At 52.3% G+C, this 25,738-nt stretch overlaps 1 long non-coding RNA gene across 1 annotated transcript in view; it reads left to right on the top strand.

The window, feature by feature from the left end:
• The window catches only part of LOC140850026 (uncharacterized), a 45,208-nt gene that overhangs the window by 17,368 nt on the left and 2,102 nt on the right, over positions 1–25,738 (top strand). Inside the window, exons 3-5 of the long non-coding RNA XR_012132674.1 lie at positions 22,891–24,477; positions 25,032–25,261; positions 25,435–25,575. This is a non-coding gene — a long non-coding RNA (uncharacterized lncRNA). The remainder of the gene's footprint in view (positions 1–22,890; positions 24,478–25,031; positions 25,262–25,434; positions 25,576–25,738) is intronic.

Genomic DNA, 25,738 nt, shown 5'->3' with positions numbered 1-25,738 from the left:
ACCCTCCTGCTGTTTCAGGATTTTGAGGTCAAGGGGAGAAGTCAACAGGGGAACTAGGGAGTCCTGGGAGAGGAGAGGACAAGGTCAGGGTGGGCTAGAGAAGGCTGTTTCCAGAAGGAAGGTGGTCTCTCAGGTCTAAGTGTCCTGGTGTATCAAAGAGGATGACAGACAGGTGATCATGGCTTTGGCCAGACCGGTTCCAGGGGAGGAGAGCTGAGAGAAGAGAGAACCGCATGAATGGGATGGCTGTGTGTGTGTGTGTGTGTGTGTGTGTGTGTGTGTGTGTGTGTGTGTGTGTGTGTGTGTGTGTGTGTGTGTTAGGACTGCGAGGAGAGCCCAGCGTTCCTGAGAGCCCAGCAGAGGAGCCAGTGGGCAGCAGGAAGGGGAGAGAAGCAGCTTCAGGAAGTTGTGATATTTGCTGCATGTCCCAAGGGGGATGGGGCCCAGTTTAAAACTCATTAGAAAAAAAGAAAGGAAAACTGCTGGATTTGATGAGTTGGTTCTAGATGGCAGTTTGAGTTGGAGCCTTCTAGTAATTTCCTTGGTAAGTCAGATCACTTTGATCGCTGCCTTAGAGGAAATGTAACTCTGATAAGGGGTGTCTGATTATGTATCTGTTTGGGGAGTCTCCAGAAATACACGCATGAGTGTGTGTAAGCGTGTGTGTGTGTTGTGTGCACATGTGGGCACGTGTGTGCATGTGCGGGCATGTGCTTTTCCAGTTCCAGACAGGAGGGCAGCAAGGAGAGCCTAGGCCCTTGTTCTGAGCCTATTTGTTGGATAGGTCACAGGGTGAGGATAGGGCTGGCACTGTGGTTTGGGGCTCAAAGACAGTAGAAAGCCCTTTTTTCTGCCAAGCCGTGTTTCACTTTTCCTTCCAAACCCTCCCTAGAGCCCACCTCCCCCAGGAAGCTTTCCTTCCCACTCCCACCCTTGGCATAAGCAGTGCCCTCTTTGAGCCACAAGGGTGGTGTTCACACTCCAGCACCTGGAGGAACCTCACCTTTCTGGGCCTCGGTTTCATCACCGACTCATCAGAGAGGATGAAGGCAAGTCTGGCTCCCAGAGTCTCTGGTCCTAGGTGTCCACAGGGAGCCTGGGAGTGGGCAGACAGAGTAGGCAGGCACCCCCCGCCCTGGGTACATCTGTTATCGGCGGGACATTATAATAGGCCCTTCTCATGCTTTACCTCATTTGATTCTCCAACAATCCTGTGAGTCAGGAACATTACCTTCCCTATTTTACAGATGAGGGAATGGAGGCTTCGGGATGTTAAAGGAGTTGCCTAAGTTTGGTCTGGTAGGCAAAGGTCCTGCTGTTTTTCACATCGCCTGGCCAGGAACCTGGGGAAGGGCCAGGATTGGCTGTGCCGATCCTCCCAAGTCAGCAGAGGCTCTGTGAGGACCCCCCTCGCCTCACCCCTTCTTTTGTTCTGTGGCTTCCCAGTTCTCTGCATCTTAGAAAATCCCCAGGTTCAGAATTACACACTGTCTTTTCTTTAGGTCAAGGACTGAAAAATTAAATTCCTAAGGGCCAGGCAGTAATTAAGTGAAATGGGCCGTGGCCAGCATAAGTGTGTCTGTCGTGGTCTGAGCAGTGGTACCTGCAGCTCCCAGAGTGCTTGCTCTTAAGGGGCTGTTGCTCCTTGGCTTTGACTGATTACTAACCCCCGGCACTGGGACACAGTATTTTCAGAACCTCTGATCCTTCAAGAGAAGCCAAAATCTCTTCAGTTTTAAATGTTGGTCTCAATCTGAGCTGTTTTTCTTAAAAAACAGTTAGTAAACAGAATGCCTATGCAGACCGAATGTAGCTCTATCAGGTGGCAGATTTGTCCCCTCTGAAATCTGATCCCATCCTGACTTGCTCCAGGCATTCTCAGTTCAAAGCTCCTGCTTCTCCAGGTGCTCAGGAGATGGTGCTTACACCCCTGCGTGGGATCCTGGTTTGGTGAGTCGTGATGGGGTGGGACAGAAGTCTCTCAGGAAAGCCTCCTCCCTTGTAATTCCCTTCTCCTCCACCCCAACCCACATCAGCACATTCCAAGAAAGGGACAGATATTGACAGGAATGGGTCTCAGTTTCAGACCACTTATAGCAATTTTCTAACTGAACTTTGAACAACGTGAGACGGCACTGTGTTGGGAACAGCAGCCTCTTGAATTAATGTCCTTCATCCTCAAATTTCTCTAAGAAGGTTTGAGATAGAGTAGCTGGGGCAAGGCAAATGTCCAACACACATTCAGAGATAATCAGCACACAAGGGAGTAAGATACCATGAGCAAGAACCAATGGAAGCAATAGGGAACAGAAACAGAGCCACACAGACTCCAGATATTGGAATGATTAGATATAGACCTACAATAACTATACTACTATATTCAAAGAAATAAAAACGAAATAAAAATTTCAGCAGAGAACTGGAAACTATAAAACATAACATTTTTAAAAAATACTAAAAATGCAATAGCTGTCATTAAGAACGTGATGGATGGGTTTCATAACATTTAGATATAGCTAAAGAGAAAATTACTGAATTGGAATTCGAGTCAGAAGAAACTATTTAGAGGATAGCACTTGGAAAGAGAAAGGTAGAAATACAGAAAGGGGGATAAAAGAAAAGGAGGTAAAAATGAGGAGGTCTAATACATGTTTCTCTGGAGTCTAGGAAGGAAAGAAGGAAGAGGAGAGAGAGAACAGCACAGAAGAAAATGCTTGAATTTTCCATCACTGAGGACTGACATCAGCATATAATTTAAGAAGTCTCCAGAGACAGGTTGATCTGCATAGACACAGGAGGGCTCAGTCATTCACTGGCTCAGAGGGGTCAGAAACCAGTACTTTGCAAATCCCTAGGCCTAAATGGGAATGGAACCAGAGGTCCCTGGCCTAGGAGTCGGGGTTGGGGGAAGTAAAATTTTCATTAATTTATTTCATAAACTCATTCATTCATTTCTTTCATTTACTTATTCTTCAATTCAACACGATTTGTTGAGCACCTCTTTGGCTTGAGTCACTATAATGGGCACTTGGTCAGAAAAGTGGGAAAGTCTTAGTTTTAAAAGAGAGGTTTGCTCTTGAATGAAGCAAGATATTTAGGGAATTTAGTGTCTGGGTGCCCAGAAGCAAGATGGAACCTGTAGGTCTATGAAGATGGGGTTTAGAGGCTCGTTTTAGAAGAGAGGCAGTTTGATGGGAAAGAGACTTTTTTTTAAATGGGAAACCTAAACTAGTGCCTATGAAGTTTTCGGCTCATCTGTGAAGACAGCGATGACTTGAGGAAGAGATTATTTGGGCTCCAAATAAGCTCTTTGGGATGCTAAGTGAAATTTGTAGGTTTTTTGAGAACCTGACCAATTTCACATTATTTGTATTTCATTCATTTTCCTTCATTTGTCAGTAAAACTTACTGTAATAGAAGGAACCTGCCTAACCTCTGCTAAAAGGAAGAAACAGTGGTTCGTGTGCTGGTATGGGCTACAGAGAAACAAGGCACAACAGGCTGGTGAAGGCTGGACATGAGGGTGACAGTGGGCATTAGATAGGGCATGCCAAGGTACCCTTCGGGGGGCAAAGCCAGGACTCTTTGATCAGTTAGCTTTCCCACCTGGAGGTCTGGGAAGGCTGAGAATTCCTGGGTCACATGCACACTGGGCTTTGGTTCTTTCTGTGGCTCTCGACTATTTTGGGGTCACAGCCCACTTTGAGAATATGATGAAGCTGGGTTCCAAATAAGTGCATGTATGAACAACATTCCCTGTGCAAATTCAGGGGATTCATGGATCCTAGATAAGTGCACATATGAACAACATTCCCTGTGCAAATTCAGGGGATTCATGGATCCTAGATAAGTGCACATATGAACAATATTCCCTGTGCAAATTCAGGGGTTTATGGATCCTAGTATAAAATCCTTTGATCTAGCCTCTCCTTCGTTGTAGGCTGGGGGAACTGAGATCTGCACTGGGGAGCGGTTGTCCACGCTCATGGAGATTGAGCCAGGTCTCTATCCCGAGTGTCCTCACCTTTGGCCTGGTGCCTGTCCTCCCTCTCTCTGGCTCCCTCAGTGGTGTGGGGAGGAGGGGGACTGGGTGGGTGTCGGGGTGGCTCTGTGCCTGGGCATTGGGCGGGGAAAGGTGAGCTGGTCTGGTTGCATGGGGTGCAGTCAGGTTCATGAGATGTGTTTGGGGGACCATCAGTGGGTGGAGGGCCCAGAGTGGAACCCCTTGGAGGAAGGCAGCCTTCTCCCGAGGGGTCCAGGAGGTCAGCGCCAGCTGCCTTTGGCCCCAGAAGGCACTAGGAGTAGAGGACCTCCTGAATAGAATAATGTGGGGATGGAAGTGTCATCAGGGAAGCTGATCCTGCGGTACTGCTGTCTCCTCTCCCATCAAACCCTCCAGAGCGACCCAGGGTGTGGGAGACGGCTCCCAAATCCCTGTGGGGCCTTAGCTGAGGCTCCTCCTTCCAGGAATCTGCCAGAGCAAATCCTTGCACCTGACCCCAGCATCATGAGGCTAATTTCCCTCTGGTTTTTCTGTCCTCTCTATTTTTCTGTGCTTCTTTCCCTCTTGCCTTCTCCCCCTTCTGCTGCAGGAACAAAGAGGAGGGAGGGTACAAGCGCCACACACCAAACTCTCATTTTCTTTCAAGAAAAAATTATGATTATTAAAGATTTAATCTTTGAGTCTAAAAATACCACAGTGTAAATGCCTCCATTCCCCAAATCCTCTCCCTTCTCCTCCCATCCTCCCTCCCTTTCTTAATCAGCACCACTGAGAATTGCACTGGGGGCAGGTGTGGAAACGTCTGGTGACTTCAACAGCTGAGAGGAGAAGTCCGGGCATGGAGGGGTGGGGGGTGCAGCTGCAGGAGAGGGGTGCCGGGGTACGTGGCCACATGCTGTGGCTGGGGCTGGGGACTAGCGTCAGCCTCTTGCTTCTGAATGGTGACCAGTTTCCGAGCACGCTTAGCTGAAGTCAGACTTCTTCCTCTTTCAGACGAATGTTTGATTTGGAGTTTATTGATTCCATTTGCCAGAGTATTTTCCTTAAATATTTTTTGAGACGAATGCACACTGTACCCACGCCTTTAATGGCTCTAGCTGGTCTTGTTTTTCAGCAGAACCAGTAAAGCAATTTGGATGAGGTGAAATGGAACTCGGAGGCATCGGGAGAGCGTGGCTGGAGATGTGGGCGGGGAGGGAGGAACGGCTTTGAGACAGAAGAGCCAGGTGGGGGCGGGAGTCAGGACTGAGGGTTCCTCAGGATGCAGAGAGGTGGAAGGGAATGGAGAAGAGGAAGGAAAGTAGACAAGGGAGAGCGCGAGGAATCTGGAAAGGTAAGGGAGAGAAGAAGAAAAAGGCAAGAAAGGTGAATGAATATATTACGGCCAGCCTGCAATTTTGTGTGACCTTGGGGATAAGTCTACGGACGACTCTCAAATTACTTTGGAGGTCGTAATTCTAATCTCTCCTTGCTCTCACTCACCATTTCATGCAACAAGCAAAACAGACATTTGTTGGACAGCGCTGTCTGCTCTCCCAGTGTCCGATCACCCCCTCTTACTGTGTAAAGCCTATTATCCGAGTAGGACTGAATTCCTGGGGTGGCCCCTGACTGGCCTATGCCAATCACAGTATTCCTGGGCCCCTGGACCCAGTGATTGGCTGAAGAACAGATGCAATCCAGCACCAAGCCCGTCAATGCGTAGCATTCTCCTGGCCCCGGGGATCGATTGCCTTAGTGGGTACTTTGTAATCACAGTTGGTCCAGTCAGGGAGAAAGTTAGGATTTTTGTTAAAAGGTGGCTTTTGTCTCCTCCTGATTATGAAAAAGGAGGCATAGGGCCCCAGAGTCACTGGTGAGTCAGTCTGGGAGTGAAGCTGCTATATTAGGAGGGAGGAGTGGAAAGAATCACAGAGAAATGGAATTGTGTCCTACAGAATATCACAAACCTCTGGATCAAACTCATCCTGAAGCCAACATTTCCTCCCAGCATCCCGATTATACCAGCCTGTAGATTCCTTATTGCTCAGGTGATTTTGAGTTGAATTGTTTGTTACCTATAGTAGAAAATTTACTGATTAATACAATATCTTTGAATTTGATCCCCTCTGCTCTTATAACTACAGGCCTCTGAAAGCTCTGGCAGAGGGTACCCACAGGTCACTCTGGGCTGGGGAGGGTTTCAGGGGAGGACAGTGCTCCAGTCAGACTCCCCTCCCAGGAGCTTAGCTCAGTCCTCAGGGGCAGGAATGTGGCTGGCAGAGGGAGGGAAAAAGGGAGGAGCAAAAAGTCAGAGAGCCCGCCTCCTGGGTGGTCAGGCACTTCCTCCTCCGCTGGGTAAACACACGCTCTCCCCTGACCCGCTGCAAGCCAGCCTTCAGAGCAGCTTTCAGCCCCAAGTACAAATTCTGCAGCCTGGCATCCCAGGCCCATCGCCCACTGCTTGCCTCTGCGTCCTCACTGCCAGCCAGACTGGGCCCCTCCCCATTCTCTGAGCAAGCCCACACCTCTCCTTGCTTGGACACCTGCTTTAGGGGTTCCCTTTGCTTAGGACACTCACACTCTCTCTTGCTTTCATCTGTTTGGATCTCACCCATCTTTCAAGCCCTGTCTCAGTGCCACCCATAAAGCCTCCCCTGACTTTCATAAACCACTGAACACCTTCCTTTCCCTGCTGGGGCTTCGTCAGAATCTGCGTGAAGGAGGGGTGGGGGAGGGGCCAGGGATAATGCGTCGTTTGAGAAATCACCCTCAACATGTTTATTGTTTTTGTAAATAAAACTGCTGTGAGTGAAGTTAACTTACAGTTCTTGACCAGTAGAATTATATAGTAGGTAGCAAGAGAAAGCATTATTGGGTCGTGTGTTAAAAAAAAGTCGAGAACACTCTAATTGATAAGTCCTCTTCCTTGGTGACCTTCTAAGGGCCCTTGCACCTTGCCTGGGGCATTTTCTGGGTCCTGTCTCAGGACACGGTTATTTGTATGTTGACCTTGTTCTCTTGGTGAGTCACAGAACCATTGACTACCAGAGCAGAGAGGACCCCAGGAGATCATGGGCTGCGGAGATCGCCACCTGTTCTCCATCAAGACGCATGCAAGCGATGGTGTTCACCTTTGTAGCATGCTCCTAAGGTCATAAAACAAATTTGGGTTTGCGAGCTGTCACCCTCCCCCCTTCCTTTTATTTTCTAAGAAATTAGAAGTTAGAAAGTGATGTGGATCAAGAGGTCATCACTTGGCTTTTTTAAGACCTGAGTGAAACTGTGGTTTTGACAGCCACATTTGTAGAGATAAAATGCTTTTCTACATTTGCAAAGCAATTCTTTACATTGTAAGAGCAAAGCTTGGAGGTCTGAGTGACACAGAGGTGAACACAGGGTGTGGCAAAGAGACGCTGGGAGGGCCTGCCTGCCATTGGCGGGGAAGGCTCTGTGGTCTCTGGAGTGGGGAGGAGGCTGTGGGCATCCTCACTTCTCCATGTCACCCTCCCTGGGGTCAAATTCAGAGCAGGGTGAGTGAGAGAGAGATGGTCCCAGGCCCACCTGAGAATACTGGAGCTCAGGCCCTGCTTTCCAAGTGTAGCCTGAGGGGAGGAGGAGCTTCCTAGAGGCCAGGCTTTGGTGTGCGGTTCGGTGAAACTACACTTCAGCGGGGGGCAGTGTCCAGGGTGGGTGTGAGCCAGTGTTCCTGGTTGCCAGGGCCCTGTATGCACACAGAGAGGGACAGGATATTCCTGCGTGTCTCAGGGTGTGGCTTGTAGAAGTGCTGAAAGAAGTGGTGGGCAGAAAAGGACTGAGGTCAGGACAAAGCGGCCTTGTGACTAGGGGGAGTGGCAGTGGTCCAGGCCTTCATCTGAGTGCAGTTGGGATGCCAGCAAAGGTCGGGTGGGGCCAGAGAACCCCTGGTGGGAACCAGGGACAGGTGGCCTAGGGGCATCAGCCTGACAATAAGCCAGAGGGTGATACTGGGTGCTGGAGGCCCCTCCCCAGGGCCAGCCAAGCAGGGATGGGGCGGGGAGGCTCCTCAAGGCAAAAGAAATGCCACTAAAAGGGACTTTAGTTCTTGGTTGACCCTCTAAAAGAGAATGTTTTAAACTGAGTTACTATTACTGGCCAGTTGGTCTCTGCTACCACTACCAACACCCCCACACCCCAACTACCAGCAAAAAACAGAGAACCTAGATAAAGAAGCAGCCAGTTGTGGAAAATAAAGTTACTTTGTCTTACCCAAAGCATTATTTTGTATAAATTCCACCCCTTACTGAAATAATGATCATTTTGATGAATGATAGGCAAGTCAATGTACTAAGGGAATGCGTTTAGGGAGAGCTGATCTAGTTTGGGACATCAGGGAGGGCTGCCTGGCAGAGGTAATATTTAAGTGGCATTCTTGAAGATGTGTAGGAGTTAGTGGGGGGTAAAGGGAGGTCAATGTTCCAGGGAGTGGGTGACCCTTCCTTCTTCACCCTATGTGAGGACTCCTCCAGAGACCCCTGGGGTGGGCTACCCTAGTCAATTTGCACCATTGCCTGGCCATGGCCAAGAGCAATGGGGTGTTCCCCAGAGGCCCTGGAGCCCTGCTCTGTATGCCTTTTGCTAGAAAGGGGTTGGGGTGGAGAGACCAGGTCTGAGCCTCTGGCCAGGCAGCCGACAGCTTGTTCCCCTGGGGAATTTGCTCCTTGGCTCTCAGCCAGCCCCAGCCCCCAGCCCCTTGGGAAGGCTAGCCGGTACCTTTGCTCTCTGAGCAGGGTTGGGGCAGGGGGATGCATAGCCCCCCGGGTCTCCTGCCAGTCCATACACTGTGGTGTTTGGCGAGGAGCCGGTGTACAGTGCTGGCTGCCCCACTTACTGGTCGGGAAAGGAGGCGATAGTGTTCCTCCAGCTTCCAGCTCAGAAGCCCATTAGTGGCCACTACCCATGTGCCAGCCTCAATTAGCCTGAGCCAGGAGCAAAGGGCAGTGGGTAATAAAATCTGCAGCCAGGAGAATGGAGCTAAGGCTTCCTTCCAGTGCCGGGGGGCCCCTCCTGTGGCGGGATAGATAGCAATCTGGGGACGCTGTGAGGCGAGACAGAGAAAAAGACAGGTATTCAGCTTTCTTCTTGCTCTTGGTTTGAAGGGAAATGTTCTAGATTGGAATCCAAACCATAGGGCCGGAAGTTCTTTCTCCTTGAAAGCGCCGAGACAGTTAAAGAGGGCAGAGGGAAGCTCCCCAGATGGCCGATCCTCAGAGGGCAGGGCCGGGTGGTGGTGGGGGGGATGCTTCAGCCCTGCCGGTGGGTTTGGTGGAGAGAGTGGACAAGAGGGGGCCCTGGAGGCAGCTGCCACGCTGATGCTTTGTGCAGAGTGCGTGGGGGAAGGAGGCTGTAGTGTCCTGACTCCTAGCTCTCCGCAAGGGTCCCATCCTGGGGTGGGTGGACCGCTGTGGGAAGTCACCTGGCACTCCAGCTGTGGTCGATGTGGGGAAATGGCTCCATCGGCTGCCTGTTCTAAGCTCAGATTGGCAAAAGAGGTTTGGGAAGAGAGATGCTCTGGGCAGAGATGCCTGGGCCCTTTCCCAGCTCGGCAGAAGGGGGAGCGGCCCGTCTTTGGGATTTCTGCAGTCCTCGTGTGGGGATGCTGCGCCCCCCCCTAGCTGGTGTGGCCTCCCTCTGCCGGGCGATGGCAGGTGTTGTTCCCCATCAGATGCTTTTACTCTGATGAGAGGGACACTTAGCGTCTATCACGGACTCTTCTCAGCTCTGCGTTTGGCTTCCCGGCACAGGGACTGCCGCTTCCCAGCCTCTGAATCTTACTTCCCAGAGGCCTGGAGGCCGTGTGGAGTGGGAGTGAGGCAGGATAAGAGGAAACATCCACAAGCCAGCGCTCAGCCCCGGGCATTTACAGCAGGGACCCCAAGGCTCTGAGGGCCCTGGCCAGGGGCGCCCTGTTTCTCTACACTTTTTCATTGGAAGCATTGAGCTCTCCTCTGCCTCCCACCTCCCTGGAGCCCAAGGTGAGTCCAGCAAGGGGTGAAATCCATGGAAATAGCCCGACGAGGTGAGAGACAGGGTGTGAGTGGGGGCAGATCCCCCCTCGGCCTGGAGGAGGCCCTCACGAGAGCGCCTGTGGTGCTGGCAAGGGGCAAAGCTGCCAGAGTTCATTACACGTCCTGCTGGGGGCCGGGCTGGACGCCTGCAAACGCATTTCTCTCTCTGGCGCCCCCTGCAGATCAGGCTCAGGGCTGTGGCCCATCTGCTTTCAAATGAACAAAGACAGGACTGTAGCGTCTTCCCTGAGAGAAGGTTCCGGAGGACAGGTCTCCTCCCGACACCAGCATCCGCTCTTGGTGATTTTTTTTTGTGTGGCTATTCTATATCCTCTCCTGCCCCACTGTGGATAAGTCTCTGTTGCCTCCGGGCCGATTCATAATCCTCAATATCCTCAAAACTGCTAAAAATGGCTGCTTGTTGGAATTGTTTGGGATTAGCTGTGCTTGGCTCCGAGGCCGCCTGCACCTTCCACACCATCTCAGCCCTTTAACCCTGGTCGTGGTAAGTTCCCTTGCGTAGGATGTGTGTCTCTTGGGTGTGTGTGTCTCTTTCCTTGGTCTGCAAACTCTCTCCAGGACAGACTAGCTGTTATTCTTCCTTTGTATTCAAAACACAGTTCCTTTCTCAAAGGCCATTTGATGTTTCTACATAACTTCTTATTGTCTTTTTGATTTGAGAACCTTTCATGAGTGGATGCTGTCATGAACCCCTCTTTCAGTCCATTTCCACCTCCTAACTCAAATGCCCAAGTTGTCCCAGGCATCCTGAGGGGGCGTCATTCACGCATCCCCTGGCCACACGTTCTCTGAGAGTTGACTGTTGAACTTAAGGGCTACAAAGATTATCAGAGATTCAGGGAAACAGACAAATATTCTGAGAAAGCTGGACCCGGAGGGAACTAAGAAGTCAAATCTGAGCTGCCCAAACCCGACCCATGTATCATTGATCCTGGGGTGTCAGTCTAAGTTGGGTGCTGAAATATCACCAGAAATTCAATGAGCTCTAGAGAGCATGCTGACCTGTCCTCTTCTGAGGGAGCAGAAGTTCATGGCTGGGAGGAATACACTGACGATCTGCTTGGATCTAGGGTGAAACCTCCAGGCACATGCGTGTTCAAGTAGCAATAGCTGATCAATCGCTCAGTCACCTTTTGGGTGGATGTCCAATTAGCTGCTGGCCTCCGGCTGTGCTACGTGGGTATGGAGTGCATGTTTAGGGCCAAAGCTAAACTGCTTAGGACCAACAGGAGAGGCCAGGCCAGGCCACATGAGGCATCCTCCTTAGCTCTTCTCCCACAGGGCCCTTGACCTCACCTTTAAGCACGTGTGGAAGACATGTTAGTTTGAATGAGGGACCAGCGACAACCCTGTGGGGGGGGCACCTGTATACTTCTGCAAATCTCTGAGGATTCCACTTCCAGATCCTTGTGCATGATCTCAGGGGCTCCCCGCCCCACTCCTGTGTTCTCTCTGCAAGTCCTCCAGGAGCCGGGCTTCAAGAGCACCCTGCCTGCCCACTTTGCCTGGCTGCCCTCTATTCCCTGCTCTATCCAGACATGCTCCCACCCACCCTCCGTCCCAGCCCACCACATCAGCCCCCAGCAGCCACCAGCCACCCCTCCATGCTCCCCCCAGGCCCTGGGAACCCTTTCTTGGAAAAGCCAGTAGGGGCCGGGCCCTGACAAGGTCTCTCTGGCAGCATGCGATGCTGTGACCAGTCCCTCCATTTAAAGCCTCTCTTTTTCCTTGACTTGCTCAGGAAAGGGGTTTCTTGGTTCTCTTCCTTCTTCTGCGGCTGGCCTCTCCCTTCTTAACTGTGTTGTGTCCCTCTCTCGGGAGTTAGCCCCTCCTAGGTGACACGCTGCTTTATGTCAGTTTACTCATTCATTTATTCTCAGATATTTGTGGGGCACCGACTATGAGTAGGACATTGTCTAGGCCCCGTGGTGTAATGGTCAGCCAACCCCAGCTCTCACAGAGCTCACCTCTAGAGTGTGTGTATGTGAGAGGGGTACCGGAGGGGCGCAGTAAGCAAATCGATAAATGAGAAGAACACTGAACGCCGACAGCTTCAAACTGCTGCAGTGGGACAGACACAGGGCTCCGTGGCTGCCCTCGAAGCGCTCAGGGAGGCCGCGCCACCAAGAGGCACTTTCGCAGAGGCCCATGTGACAAGAGGGGTACGCCGTGGGCGGTCAGGAGGCAGTAGCTGACCCCAAGGCTCTAAGCAGGGGGCCAGGGAGGTGCCATGGAGCTGAGCCGCCTGAGAGAGGCAGAGCCTGGGAGGCAGGCGGGAGGTGGGCGGAGGAGGGCCCCGCGCATCATGCAGACTTGGAGTGAGGAGTGGGCATTTGATTCTGAAGGTGAGGAGGGGCCCCTGAGGGCCGATGCTCAGTGGAGACATGATCTGGTCACTGCTGGGAGGGAGGTGGGTGTGTGAGCAGGGAGCTGGCGGGAGTGGGAAGGGGGCAGGTGGGGGGTCTTGCTTTGCTCCAGAAGGTTGAAGGGCTCTGAGCAGGTCGGAGGGTGGAGGTGGACCCCTGGGCCTGTCTGCCGTGGGGAGAGGGTCCACGGGTTGGACTGATGATGGCTTGGATGTGCAGGAGGTGGTGAAGAAGGCAGATTTGAGAATGCCTCTGGGGCTTGCCCTAAGCAACAGGACCAATGGCCAGGGCACACACAGAGCCCCACAGGCAGAGGGGAGCAGGCTGTCCCTGGGGGAAGGGCACGGGGACGCTCTGTCTCCATCTTCACCCTGCAAGAACGCACCTCCAGCCACATCTTCATCCTCGCAGTGCTCCTGACCGCCAGGTTCATTCATCCAACCCCCTCTGGACATCTTGAAGGTGTATTTTTCGTGAGATCTTCAAGTTCAGTGTCCTGTTGGCTGGGCAGAAAATCAATTTGGGACTCACCTTCTCTTCCTCCCTCCCTGGATCACCCTTCCACACTCACAGAGACCCCCTTCCCATCATCTTGAGCTCCTAAAATCTCCCGGGCTTTTAGAGGTGCTCACCACTCACTCTCACCAGTCCACCTTCCACTCTGCAGACTAAGCGGTTTACTTTTTTCAGAGCATGTATCTGACCATGTGGTTTTCTCTCTCAGAGCTCCTCAGGGGCTCCCCTTTACCTTAGGGCAGCCCCAGACTTCGCAGCTTTCCCACCTCTTGCCTGCCTAGTTCTCCATCTTTATCTCCCATCACCCTCCCAGCACAGCTCCCTGTAGCCCCTAAAGAGCCTCCAGACCTTTGCGGACCAGGCCCTTGCCTGGAATTCTCTCCTCTCTGCCTCCCTCACCTCCCCATTTGTCTTTCAGAAAGAGCTGAATTAGCACCTCTTCTTAGAAGTCTTCCCATACTCCTCTCCCCCTGTCCTAGGGAGAACCCAGGCCTAGGATCAGCGGACATGCTCTGAGCGCTCTGGCTTCCACGTCCCCCATCTCAGTTACTGGTATAGACAGAAACCCCTTATTTCTCTTGCAGCCTCACTGGTCTCCCCACCATTCAGGCAGCCACCTAGTCTGGTTAATTCTGATTCCTAAATATGTCCCAGGCAGGCCTTACTCTATTTTGCAGGTGAGGAATCTTGCCCCGTGCAATGAAATTTTCCTTGGGAGCATTTTCCCCACTGTCTTTAAGTAATTATTCATGCAGTTTAAAGGAATCTGCCTCCCTCTCTAGACTAAAGGGTGGAGAGTGCAGGGCTGTGTCTGCCTCGGAGGCTCCCAAGCCGGCACTGATGCATGTTACGTTCCATGTTCCCAGGGGCACACACAGGCCCTTCCAGGGTTGTGTCTTTCAGTCCTCCAAAGCTCCAGGCTCCTTCTTCTCCTCCTGATGCCCACCCCTCACCTGGTCAACTGTCCCTCATCTTTCAGCTCTCAGCCAAATGTCCTCTCCTCCAGGCAGTCCTCCTTGAATTCCACATGAGGTCAGCTCTGGGTTATGTGCTCCACAGCACTTACATAATTTTCTGGTCTTATACTTCCCAGTGTGCGAGTACACACTTTTCTGATTGTTCACTAACATCGGCCTTCACTAGGCTGAGCTCCACCAAGTTCCGGTGCTGCGCTGGTTTTTGGTCACTCCTGTACTCCGGTGTCTGGCATGGTACCTGGGGCATGGGAGGGGCGGGGCAAATATTTGGTGAGTCAATGGGCAATCAAGAATAATGGATGAGGAAGGGATATGCAAACTGTAATGCCCCGCCAGTGGTTCCCAGCCTTACTCAGGCCCCTCTCCTCTGTGATGCTGGCCTTTCGCTGGAGCGGATTCTTCCTTGTCGTAGGGGGTGGTGGGGACACTGCAGGCTCTTGGTTGGCAGAGAAAGGACATGTGATTTTTAGAGATGATCCAAAGTAAACCTGACAACTTTCCCTCCCCTACACACACACACACACACACACACACACACACACACACACACACACACACACGAACACACATGCTCTGTTATGCCTGGGCACTGAGTTGCTCCAGATCTGTGTTACTATCACATGGTACAGTGTTCTACACATATGTGTTAGTTTCAGCAGGTCTATCTTAGACAGTAAACACCAGAGAAAAGGAACTGGTCCTATAAGAGTCCCTAGAAAGGGCCCGACTACTTATAAGAGGCAGAAAAGGACTCTATGACTTGCTAGTAAGTTGCATCACAGCCCTTTCCATGTGGAAGGCCAGGGGCGTCTGCATGTTACCTAGGACTCGGGCCAGTGTTTAGGGGCTTCCCTTTCCGGAAGTATCACTCTAGGAAGTCCGAATGGAGGAGGTGGCCCCCAGCCCTCCTGACATTGTCTGCGTGGGGGACAAGCACAGAAGTGTTTGCAGGTGATTTATCCTTCCTGGAATCCTTGTGTTAGCTGAACCTTCCAACACTGGGGCCTGGGCTGCCCTTCAGAGCTGGGATTCGTCCAGCAGACTCCCTGGCAGATTTCACAGAGCCAGCCTCAGAAGGGGTCTTGAACACGGAGGCTGTTATCCAGTTCAGTTTGAACACTTCCAAAGACGGGGAGCTCAGTCCTTCGCTGAGTTCTCTCCCGCTATTGACAGCTCATGGTCATTTCTTTCTTTTCTGGAGCCACCTGGCTCCTTGCCATCAGCTCTGTCTCTCTGAGAACCTGCACCCTCGCCCTCTTGGAGGAAGGAGTGGGGTTGATCAGCAGGCTGGCCAGGGGCTGGTCGTCACTGTCACGGCTCCCCACCCCCATAGCAGAGGCCTTCCTCCTGCGTGCTCGCCCAGGCCCCCTCATCTGTCACCCAGCTACGACTTACCTAAATGCGTGTCACCCAGAGGATGGGTACATCTGATGGCTGGGGATAATGACTTTTTTCTTATGCCTTTCAAAAAGTGAGTCATGATGGGTCTAAAAATAGCCTGTGGAAATCAGAAGAAACAAACACACACAAAAAATGATACTAAAAATCCAGAGTACCTAATTATAGGAGAAAGGAAATGGTTTGGCAGTGATGTTTTTATATTTCTTTTGAATCAAACTTTGTGCAGGGAGAGTGAAATACTTTAGGCATTGTTAATAAATTTTCTTACCCAGAGACTCGAAATGCCTCTGTCAAGCTATTTACAACCTCCACGGGCACTCCTGAGTTTGTGGTTTCTAGATTTGCTGTCCTCTCTGCTTTCCCCTCAGCAGCCCCTGCTCACCACCATAAACCTCACAGTAGGCACAATCAATCAGGCAGCCTGTCGCAGTTGCTCAGTCCAGACACTGAGCAAACACGTTGGGTGAAGAAAGCTCTGTAGACAGATTATAGAGCAGATGGTTCACGGACCCATAGGGAAAAAAAAGGAAAGAGCGCTAGGAATCATCCCGGGTTCACCAAGCACAAGTCCACTCAAAGCAACCTCTTTTCTCTGGCTGGTATGTTTTCCAGACTGGTAGCAAATGCTATGGACATCACATAACTGGATTTCAGCAAGGCATTTTGTAAAGACTTTGATGGAATCCTCGGAGACAATATGGAGAATTGTGGATTCGACAGCAATAGAGTTAGATGGATTAGCAGAGAAAGTGCAGTGTGAGCCAATAGCGAGGTGAGGCTGCCAGGAGAGCTAATGCAGCCTTGGACTATATTAATCGAAGCACAGAGCCCAGAAAAGGGAGATAATGGCGTGTCCCTCTGTGCTTGGCAGTGGCCAAACCACATCTGGAGCATTGCATTTCGTTCTCGGAGCCACAGTGGAGCAAGGACGTTGACAAATGGGATGGCATTTGGAGGAGGGGGAATGGGATGCTGTGGGGTCTGCATACGCAGCCCTGTGAGCAGTGGTTGAGGGAGCTGGGGACCTTAAACCCAGAAGAGAGAATGTCTAAGTGGATCTGGACAGCTGTTTTCAAATATATGTAAAGATCTGCTGTGGAAGGCAGAGTAGTGATATTGGACGCAGTGTCAGAAACTCAGCACTTGACAGTGAGGCGGATTTGGGTTCATCTGGGTTCATCACACAGCAGCAAGAAGGGCCGAGCTCTGAGCCCTGCAAGGTGGCTTTCTGCCCTCGGCCACCTGCATGGGTTTCCTTCCCTGGAACACGACCTGAATGTGGGGCTTGGCCTGTTGTATATGCTCTTCACTTTTCTGGCTTGCCAAAAATCCATCAAGATTTGCAACAAGCCTGGTGGAGGCTGAAGGGGCACAGAGGAGTGTAGGACATTGTCCTTGCCCTCAAAGAGCTTGTGTTCCAGTCGGAGAGATGGACACACAGCAGCTCCTGTTCAGATGAGGATTTCCCTGGAGCATAGCATGAAGAGCATTGGGTTCCTGCTTCTTGCTCAGCTGCTAACTAGCTGTGTGACCTGGGGCTAATTATCGCATCTCTCCGTCTCAGGTGTCTAGTGGAATGTCTAGGGCCCTGGTCCTCGACCTTTGTGCTGCACATTAACCAGCTAGGAAACTCATTTAAAACACAGCCTTCCACACACCCCACTGCATCAGTAGTCCCGGGGCAGGGTGACCAAGGGATTCTAATGCAGGGGGCACACAGTTCACTGAAAAGTACTGAGTTCAGACATAACACGGCCTCTAAAAGAAGTTTCAGTTTTCTGTTGAGAGTACAGATGATGGGCTGGAGGGGGGCTGGTCAGTTAGGAGGCTGTCTGAGCTGGGAAGAAGAAATGCCAGCCAGACCAGTGGGAGCCGAAACACAGGGGCAGGTCTCAGTGGAGGAACAGAGGTGGTAAGTCTTGACATGTGGGATGAGGATGGAGAAACGCGGAAGTGACTTCCCATGACGACGTTTTACAATTGCATTGGCAGATGGACTTTCCTTGAGATTGGTGATGATGAGTGGCCACAGTCTGTGACCTGGAATTGTAAATTCTGACCGTCCATCTGGCAACATGAGTGTGAACTGGGCTACCTCCCTGGAAAGCCAGTCCCTGCTCTCAAACTCCCTGGAAGAGGGCAGGTTCTTCTCCCACCAGGAGCTCAGGAGGTACCAACCTTTGGGGGAGAGGATCCTGGCTAACTCCTCCCTCCTCCTCCAGGTAGCAGCATCAGGGAAATCATGAGGTTGCCCAACTAGCGGTGCATGTGCCATCAGGATGTAGAATTAAGATGGATGACTGTAGCTAAGAGACAATTTGAAAAGGAATAAATACAGGCAACAAGTTATTCACCACAGCAATTTGTAAAGAGCGTTAAGAACCTGCAGATGGGTTGTTTCACATCATCTCCTTTTCCATTTGCAGGGTGACAAGCCAGTGTAAATGACAGTGATGGATGGCTTCAGGCCGGGCCCCTTAATCTACTGCTCTGCCATTGATTAGTTTGGCTCGCTCCACACCCCGGGGTGGTGGACGTGACCTGTCTCCTAGAATGGAGAGTCTGAGCTGGGTGTTGTGCTTGGAGGGGACTCAGTGGGAAGAAGGGAGCAGGGCAGGCAAGAGGAATGGGGCGGGGTGGGAAGTGGACAGGTGGCTGAGACTTGGCCCTGAGACCGGAGGGCTGGCACGGAGCACAGGAGCTGTCTGCCACAGACACCTGACGGGGCTGGGCAGAGATACTGGGGCAGAGGAGCAAGCAGAGGTCAGGAACCTGGAGTCCAGCCCTCCAGCCCCGCCTCCTCGAGAGGCTGTACCCTTCCATCGTGGTTGCATCATGCTGCCAGGCAATGACCAGGGATGGGCCCCCATGGGCTCTCTTAGAGATCGCCTTTGGACTCTGTGTCCCAAGTGCCTAATTAACTGCCCTGCTGTGAATGAATCAGCAGGAGACACTCCACCAGTGTTATAAATGGGAGGATGGAGAACCCACGGATGAGGGGTTTCTGAACACCTGGGGCGGGGGTTTGCTGATCTCAGGCTGAGTTAAGGATGTCCAAAGTAGAGAGACCATAGACCCGAGATGATACAGAGGCAGGAAGGGCACAGGCTGGCAGGCTGCTGCAGAGGTGATCAAATGCTTATGAGGCATCAAAGACTCCAAATTTAAGGCAAGGCGAGAATGCACAGTTCCCTGCAGTGCCTAAGAAATTAGAGACAGGAGACAGATTTGAACTAGAGATATGCTGCTGTATTGGAACAAGCATTAGGGTCAGATCTGGGGAACTGCGGTCTTGCCTCTACTCCCCATATGGCTCACTGTGGGGTGCCGGGCAACAGCAGGAACCGCCCTGGGCTTCTGCATCCTGATTTTAAAAAGAGAGATGTGGAAAAGAGGGGCAGCTTACGTTTGTAGTGTGCTTTGCTGTGTATAGAATTGTTGTTGAATCATGACCGCATTTGATGCTCTTGATAACTGAGAGAGCAGAAAGCATATTGTCCCCATTTTAAGGTTCAACAAATAGGGACTCAGAAAGGTTAAGTAACTTGGCCAAAGTCACACAGCTTGTAAGTGTGAACTCAGGCTCAAGTCTCTGCTTCTGCTATACCACCCAGCTCCATGGCTTGGGGGACTTGAGCACTTAGACAGAAGTGGGGCTACTTAAGTGCGATCAGCCCCACTTTAAACAAACTTTCATCTCAGTTTTAATCTTTAGAACAAAATATGTTTTTTCCCCTAAAAACTGGGCAATGGTTGCCTGCTGTTCCATGAATCTGAGTGCCCCTGAGAACCCTCAGATTTGCCAGAAAGAATGATGAGAATACAGACCAGGACTGGTTTCCTTAGAAACTGACCCCAGGATGAGATGAACAGTTCTGGGGGCTGGCATCCTTCCTGCCTGCTTCCTGCCCAAAGCCTCACCATTCTTTAAAGTCTGGTTCAGGGCCCACCTCCTCCTTGAAGACCTCCCTGATAACCACACCACAATGAGGACTCCCTCCTCCGGGAGCTCAGGGTGTTTGAACATATGCTGCTTTTGCATCGTCAGCCACATCAGATGTTCTGGGATCTGCTTAATAAATGTGATTACCGTGTGATTCTGTTGGACAGAACTCGAAGCAAGGACCTCTTATAGCCCCTGGCTCCCCAGGCAGTGACCCTGAGTGGGTCAGGATTAATGAGTTGAGCCCTATCTGGGCAGCTAAGAACCTCTCCGCCCTTGGCAGATAACTGCCCTTCATGGGTCTGTGGTTCTTGCCTGTAAATTAAAGAGGTGGTGGTGGTAGAGAAAGATGACCCAGGTCGGTGCTTCTCAGCCATGGCTGTCCATCAGAAACACTTGTAGAATGTCTAAAATTACAGAAATTGGGGTCTTGTTTCAGCCCTACTGAACCAAAATCTCCGGGGAAGTGGTCGAGGCATCTGGAACCTTTTTTTAAGCTTTCAAGCCAGTTTTGATATCCAGCCAGGACTGGGAAACAATGACCTCCATGGAGAGTCACAACAGCTGTCAGTAGCAGAGCGCTCGCTGTGGCAGGCACCGTGCTAAGCCCGTGTGCTTGCCTTATCATGCTTAACTGGCAACAGCTTGGCTACTCTCCTGGGTCGGGTTCCTGGGAAACAGTCGAGGCAGGGATTTGCGCTCAGGAGGCTTTCTGGGGAACACTCAGAGAACCACACCTGTGTGGGAGTGAGGGAAGCCGGGTCAGGCAGAGGGAGAAAGTAGGTGTGATGCAGTTACAACAGGACCTCAGCCAAGCCCAGTGCCGAGGCTGGGGTGTCCTTTAACGTTATTACAGTTACTGCAGGTCTCTGCACCCCATATGGACCAGTTTTTGGTTGCAGGCCGCCTCTGCAGAAGGTAACTTGGTGTTTCTGCACACTTCTGCCCAAGGCATTCTTGGGGAGGGACTCGGTGGGGAGCCGTCAGCAGGCAGTGCCCGTCAGCAGGCAGTGCCCGGCCGCTGGAGGGCTGAAGGTGTGGTTCCTGAAGTCGGTGACTGGTGGCCCACCAGGGCATCCACTCTACTATAAACAGAGCCTCAGAGATAGACTTTTGAAGGCCACAGTCTCAGTATCAGGTCCCAGGTGGACCCCAAACCATATATCCTTTCCACATGACTCAAAGCCACACAGTTATATTTGAAACGTTTTCATAAAATTCAGAACTCTATCGCTATACTGCCTATCCCCCACCCCCACACGCACATGGATACACACACATGCACACACACCTCCACACACTACATTACAGGGGAGGGAGGAGCCCCACGCCAGAAAGTCCCAGGAATAATAGTCTGGAGAGATTAAACGTGGTGAGGGCAGCGATATTAAGACAAGCCTACGTCTGTGAAACTCTTAAGATTGCTTCCAGTATGAAATGTATCTTAATAAAGAGTATTTACCATTTTGGCCTTAATTAATACACTGAAAGTATTATTTATTTTTATCCTTCAGAACAGCATGCTTCACTGGTGTGTGGCTGTTAGGCTGTCTCCAGGGGTCTTCTAAGGCCCCTGCTGGAGGCTGGTGGTTCGTTCCTTTGTCCCCTCTGGACTTCGTCCCCTCTGGACCTGCTGCTTTCTGTTTCAGGGACCCCTCGCCGTGCCTGGCATGAGGGGCAGCTACACCAGGCTGGCAGGGTTGGCAACTAACCTTATTTGGCCATTGATGGGGACTCCTTGGCACCCCATTTCTTCCCTGTGAGCAGGCCTGAGCTGGCTGGGTCTCAGCCCAGGATGGGGCTGATGGGGAAGCACTGTGCAGTTCCGTTTGGTTTCCGGCCTCTGAAGGCAGAACAGGCAAGGCAGCAGCTGTGCGCAGAGGGGGGCATCAGCCCAGGTGGTGCAGGAACACCAAGATAGTCCTGGTGATGGAGGAAAGGTGGAGCAGGGGCCTGAAAACTCACCTTGAGGAGAGCCACCCCCGAGGGAGCCAGGCGAGGAAGCACGGGGCTGGGGAGGGCACAGAAAGGTGAGGACACCCCTGTCCGCAGGAACATTGTGGGGGTCCCCAAGAGCCTGTGAATGTGTGTGCTGTCTGGCACCTGCTCACTCACCTGCTCACCTCTGTCTTCATTTGCTCACTTACCCCTGCATTTACTCACTCACTCGTTTCTCCAGACTGAATGCATGAGGGTGAGGTGAAGCCTGCTTTAATGGCCGAGGTCTCCTCGTCTCCCAGCACAGAGCCTGGGAAACAGCACAGAATACATGTTTATTGAATGAGTGAATTTCCTCGTTTATTCATTCACTTTCACTCATTTAACCACATATTCAGTCTCTCTCCATGAACCATTCAAGTCTTCTAAGGACATGCAGAGAGCTTCCAAAGGCATTTAGAGCATGAATATTGGCTTCTTGAAGGTCAAAATCTAGTTGGGGAATTAAGAATCGCACCCCTATGGGCTCCAGGCTCAGAGGTTGAATGAGTGGACAGGGCAGGGGAGACACCTCTGCAATAGGGAGGGTTGGGCAGGGTGAGGGAGTGGAGCACCCCAGGCTGGAGAGGGGGGTCAGGAATGAGGGGAGAGATGAGGCATAGGTGGCCGAGAGGAGCAGTTGGGGTCTGATGGGGAGGCAGCCACACCTCCTCTGGTCCTCTGCAGTGGAGGGCAGGGCTTGACCTCCACAGACCTCCTGGAAGCTCAGTTTTTTAGACTACTCCACTTGGGCATGGCCTAAAACTGAGCATGGTCACCCCCGATTGGTGAGCAGGTGTACTCCAAGCAGGGCCTATTTTGATAGCCACAAAATAACCCAGAAACTGACTTTTCAGAATATGTATCCCAGGAACGAATGGCAGCGTGAAGCAGGGTGTCACCCAAGCTCGCCAGCTGCCTGTCACCACTATGGGTTGTCACACTGTGTGCGAATGAGTTCCTGGCAACCCCTAAGAAGGTAACTTTGGGCCAGATAAAAATGATCTTGTCCCAAAGTGGGAGCGGAAGCAGCTAGTCCCTCAGACTCCACCCCACCCTGGCGTCTCAGGAGAGCAGGACCTTTCACGTTCTCTCAGCGTGAGAGAGCTGGCCCTGAGGCCCGTATGCTGTGTAGATCTAGACGTCCAGGTCTCCAGTTTTCTGCCTGAAAGATTGTAGCCAGCCCTTTACTTGTGCAGGAAGGTCCTACTGAAACTCGCCTGTGTCTAAGCCTTCTCTAGGGTGAGCCCTGACACTGTGTGGGTGAGGAGCTCAGGGGTTCCTGTCCTCTTCCTCTCCTGCTTACATCTCCTCCTCCTTGTCGGGAGAGTCCCTTCTCAGGTCACAAGGAGGAGTTCGGGGGATTCAGAACCCTTTGCCCCCTCTCTTCACAGGCTCTCCAAAAGGGCAGCTGCCTCCATTGGCCTCTGGGGAAGTGGCTGCCTGTCCCTGGTGCACAGGAGAAGCAGCAGGGACATGAGCTCCAATCCCAAGCTCCCGGGTACCAGTTTGCAAAGGGCTGGCCTCTGCCCCTGGGCGATGAGGACGCATGGACCAAGGGGTCCAGGGGAACAGGGAGTGCCAGTCCAGGGGGGAGGGGCCCTGTCCCTCGCTCTCCACCAGAGCCAAGCCCTCCCCACTGCCTTTTCTCCTCCCTCAGCTCCATCCACTGGCTGAGACTGCAGTTCCCAGCAAGGCTCGAGGTCGTCTGGCCACCAGTGGAGCCGGCATCATGGCCTGCCTGTGTTCCTTCGACAGCAGCAGTCTTGCCGCTTGGACACCTACTCCCGGAGCATCCCTGGACCCTTGCCTGAGGGGGCAGCAGAGAACTTCAGCACCAGAGGAAAGGCCACCTGCTGTGGGAGGGGAGAGAAGGGGAAAGGTTTCTGGGACACGCCACTCTGAATGGCTTTGGCAGTTTTGAAGGTCACTTTTCTCCCCTTCCACCAAAGAATTTAATTAGGCTTCCATAAAACAGTTAGATTTAGGAGTGGAACATTTTTAGCTCCCCTGCTAGGAGTGCTCATGAATATTAAAGACTGGAAAAGGTGGCACGAGGCAGGAGCCGGGCTGCACACACCTCTACCTTGACTCCCTGGGGGCTGCAGCATGGGGGTGTAGGAAGAAGGCCAGCTGTGTTCCTTTGGGGCTGGGATGGTCCTGCACAGCCTCCAGCAGCCCCAGGTCACTAAGAGTTGAAGTCGTCACTTCTTCTACTCAGCCAGGACCCAGGGCAGAGTGAATGCAGGTGGGCAGGTGAAGGGAGGTAGTGCTATTCTGAGGGACAGGTGGCAGCAGAGGGTGACAAGCCTGGATGGATAGACTGAAGACCCACTCTAGGCCACCCTCTATGGCTCTTATTCCTCCTGGGAGGAGTGCCAATTGCCAGTGGCGGGCCTCAGGGGGCTCCTGCCGCAAAGGACAGTCCGTGTCCAAATGGGGCATGGCTGGGTCATTTCAGAGAGCAAGGAGTTAATTGAGTCCTTATGTGCTCAGCCCTGGGGCCGACTCCAGAGGAGACACAAAGACACCCAAAGTTGCCCTGCAGAGGTTCCCAGCAGAGCTAGGAAACAACCTCTTCTCCCCAGAGCTGTCCAAGAAAGCAAAATGTTGGATGGGCCCAAACATGCTGTGGACAATGGGTGGATTCTGAGTCCCACAGAACGTGGGTGGGTAGGAATGGCAGCCAGAAAACTGCTCTGTGCATGTAGCTGGGCACTGCCAGGGTGGCTCTTCCATCCCTAATGAGTGCCCTCCACCAGCCCTCTGCTGATACCACCCAGAGCTCACATCCTCACATGTTCCGACTGTGTGCTATGCTTTCCAGGCACCTTCATTCCCATGGCCCTGCAGGACCCACTCAAGGACCCCTGAGAAAGAGACAGAGCAGGGGCACCCCTCTCCCTCCGCTCCACAGATGGGGAAACTGAGGTCCTGTGGCTGCCATCCCTGGTGTACTCTGATTCCATCCCTTGCTTCAGGTCACATAGCTGATCAACAGCAGGACTGGGTCTAGAACCCGGATTCTGGGCACCCAGCCCAGGGCATTTGTACCTCAACAGCCAAGTTAGGGCCTTGCTGATATGACTCTGGGGTGCGTCAGAAGGAATTTGGGAGGCTCCTGCTTCCCCTATTCCTGCTGCTAATACGAAGTACTATAGATGGTGTGGTGCAATCAAGATTTTCATTTCTAATGGTTCTGGAGGCTGGAAGACCTAAATCGAGGTGCTAGCTGACTTGATTCCTGGTGAGAACCCTCTCCCTGGTTTACTGACTGAGGCCTTCTTGTTGTGTGTCCTCATGTGGTAGAGGGAGTGGTCAGAGAGCTGGGGGTGGGGGAGAGGTGGGGGCTCTGATCTCTCCTATAAGGCTGCTAACCCACCCTCATGACCTCATCTAAGCCTAATCGCATCCCAAAGGCCCCACCTCTTAATGCTATCACATTGGGGGTTAGGCCTTCCACATGCGGCTTTTGTGGGGGACACAATTCAGTCCATGGGACCCTACTAGGTCACGTATGTATCAAACGTCATTGCTCAGCCAACCCTGAACACCCACGAAGGGTCAGGCACTGTTAGATCGCAGAAGGACCAGTAAGCACAAACGGTGGAACGAGAGCGCGGAGCACCTGTGAGCCTGGAAACGGGGAAAGCTTCCCAAAGGGCTGGTTTTGGTTCCCGGAGCCCAGGGCTCAGGCAAGTAGGGCAGTGGGAAGGGAGGCAGCTCATTTCTGGGCTCAGAGTTGTGGAGATGTCCCCCAGACAGCTGCCTTCCCATGCTGGCCTTGTTCTCTGCCCACAGATACCCTCCTGGCCCCTAACCCCACACAGCACGGGAGCCCAGGATCCCAGAGAGCTGTGAAGGAAGTTGTGAGTTTGCAGGGGAGCCATTTGCAGTTTCAGCTCTCTGAAGCCTCAGTCAGGAAGTGATCTGTCTGCCAAGGCATGGATTTGACCCACCGGGCACTGACCTGGCCAAGGCTTTGCTGCCTGCCTGGCTGCTGCAACTCAGTGTGCAGCTGGCATTTTCCAGTGAGTTCTATGGGTTTGGTTTTTTGGGAAACTGAGCCTCACCAAGGAGTCAGGATGTGTTACTCGTGAATGCCAGAGTCGACTATATTGTACTCTTCGTCTCATTGCTGACTTACTTTGTGACCTTGTGCAGGACTCCTAACCTCTCTGAGCATGTTTTCTTTTGATGACAGGATGATGACAAGAGCCCCAGGGACTCCTGCTTCTAAGCACATAAAAGTGTGATGCAGAGGGTCACTTCCTTGACGTCTTGTTCCCAGAGCAGCTCTGCCATTTGTCTTCAGGAGCCTGGGGGGCATCGGAACTCCACCCAGGTCTGAATTTAGGGCCCAGTCTCTGCCCTCGGAGTGCTTGGTGACCCTGGGCAGGAGGCTTGTCCTTCAGGGTTTCTCCCACTCCCCTGTGGGGCAGGGGGGTGGGCAGAGGCTGCCTCTGCGCCTGCAGACGTCCCTGTGCGGGCTGGGGTGCAAATGGCCC

This window comes from Manis javanica, chromosome 6, assembly GCF_040802235.1.
Source record: "Manis javanica isolate MJ-LG chromosome 6, MJ_LKY, whole genome shotgun sequence".
In the NCBI taxonomy this organism is placed as follows: domain Eukaryota; kingdom Metazoa; phylum Chordata; class Mammalia; order Pholidota; family Manidae; genus Manis; species Manis javanica.
The sequence above is the reverse complement of the archived record's forward strand: the minus strand, read 5'-3'. Positions and strand labels throughout refer to the sequence as shown.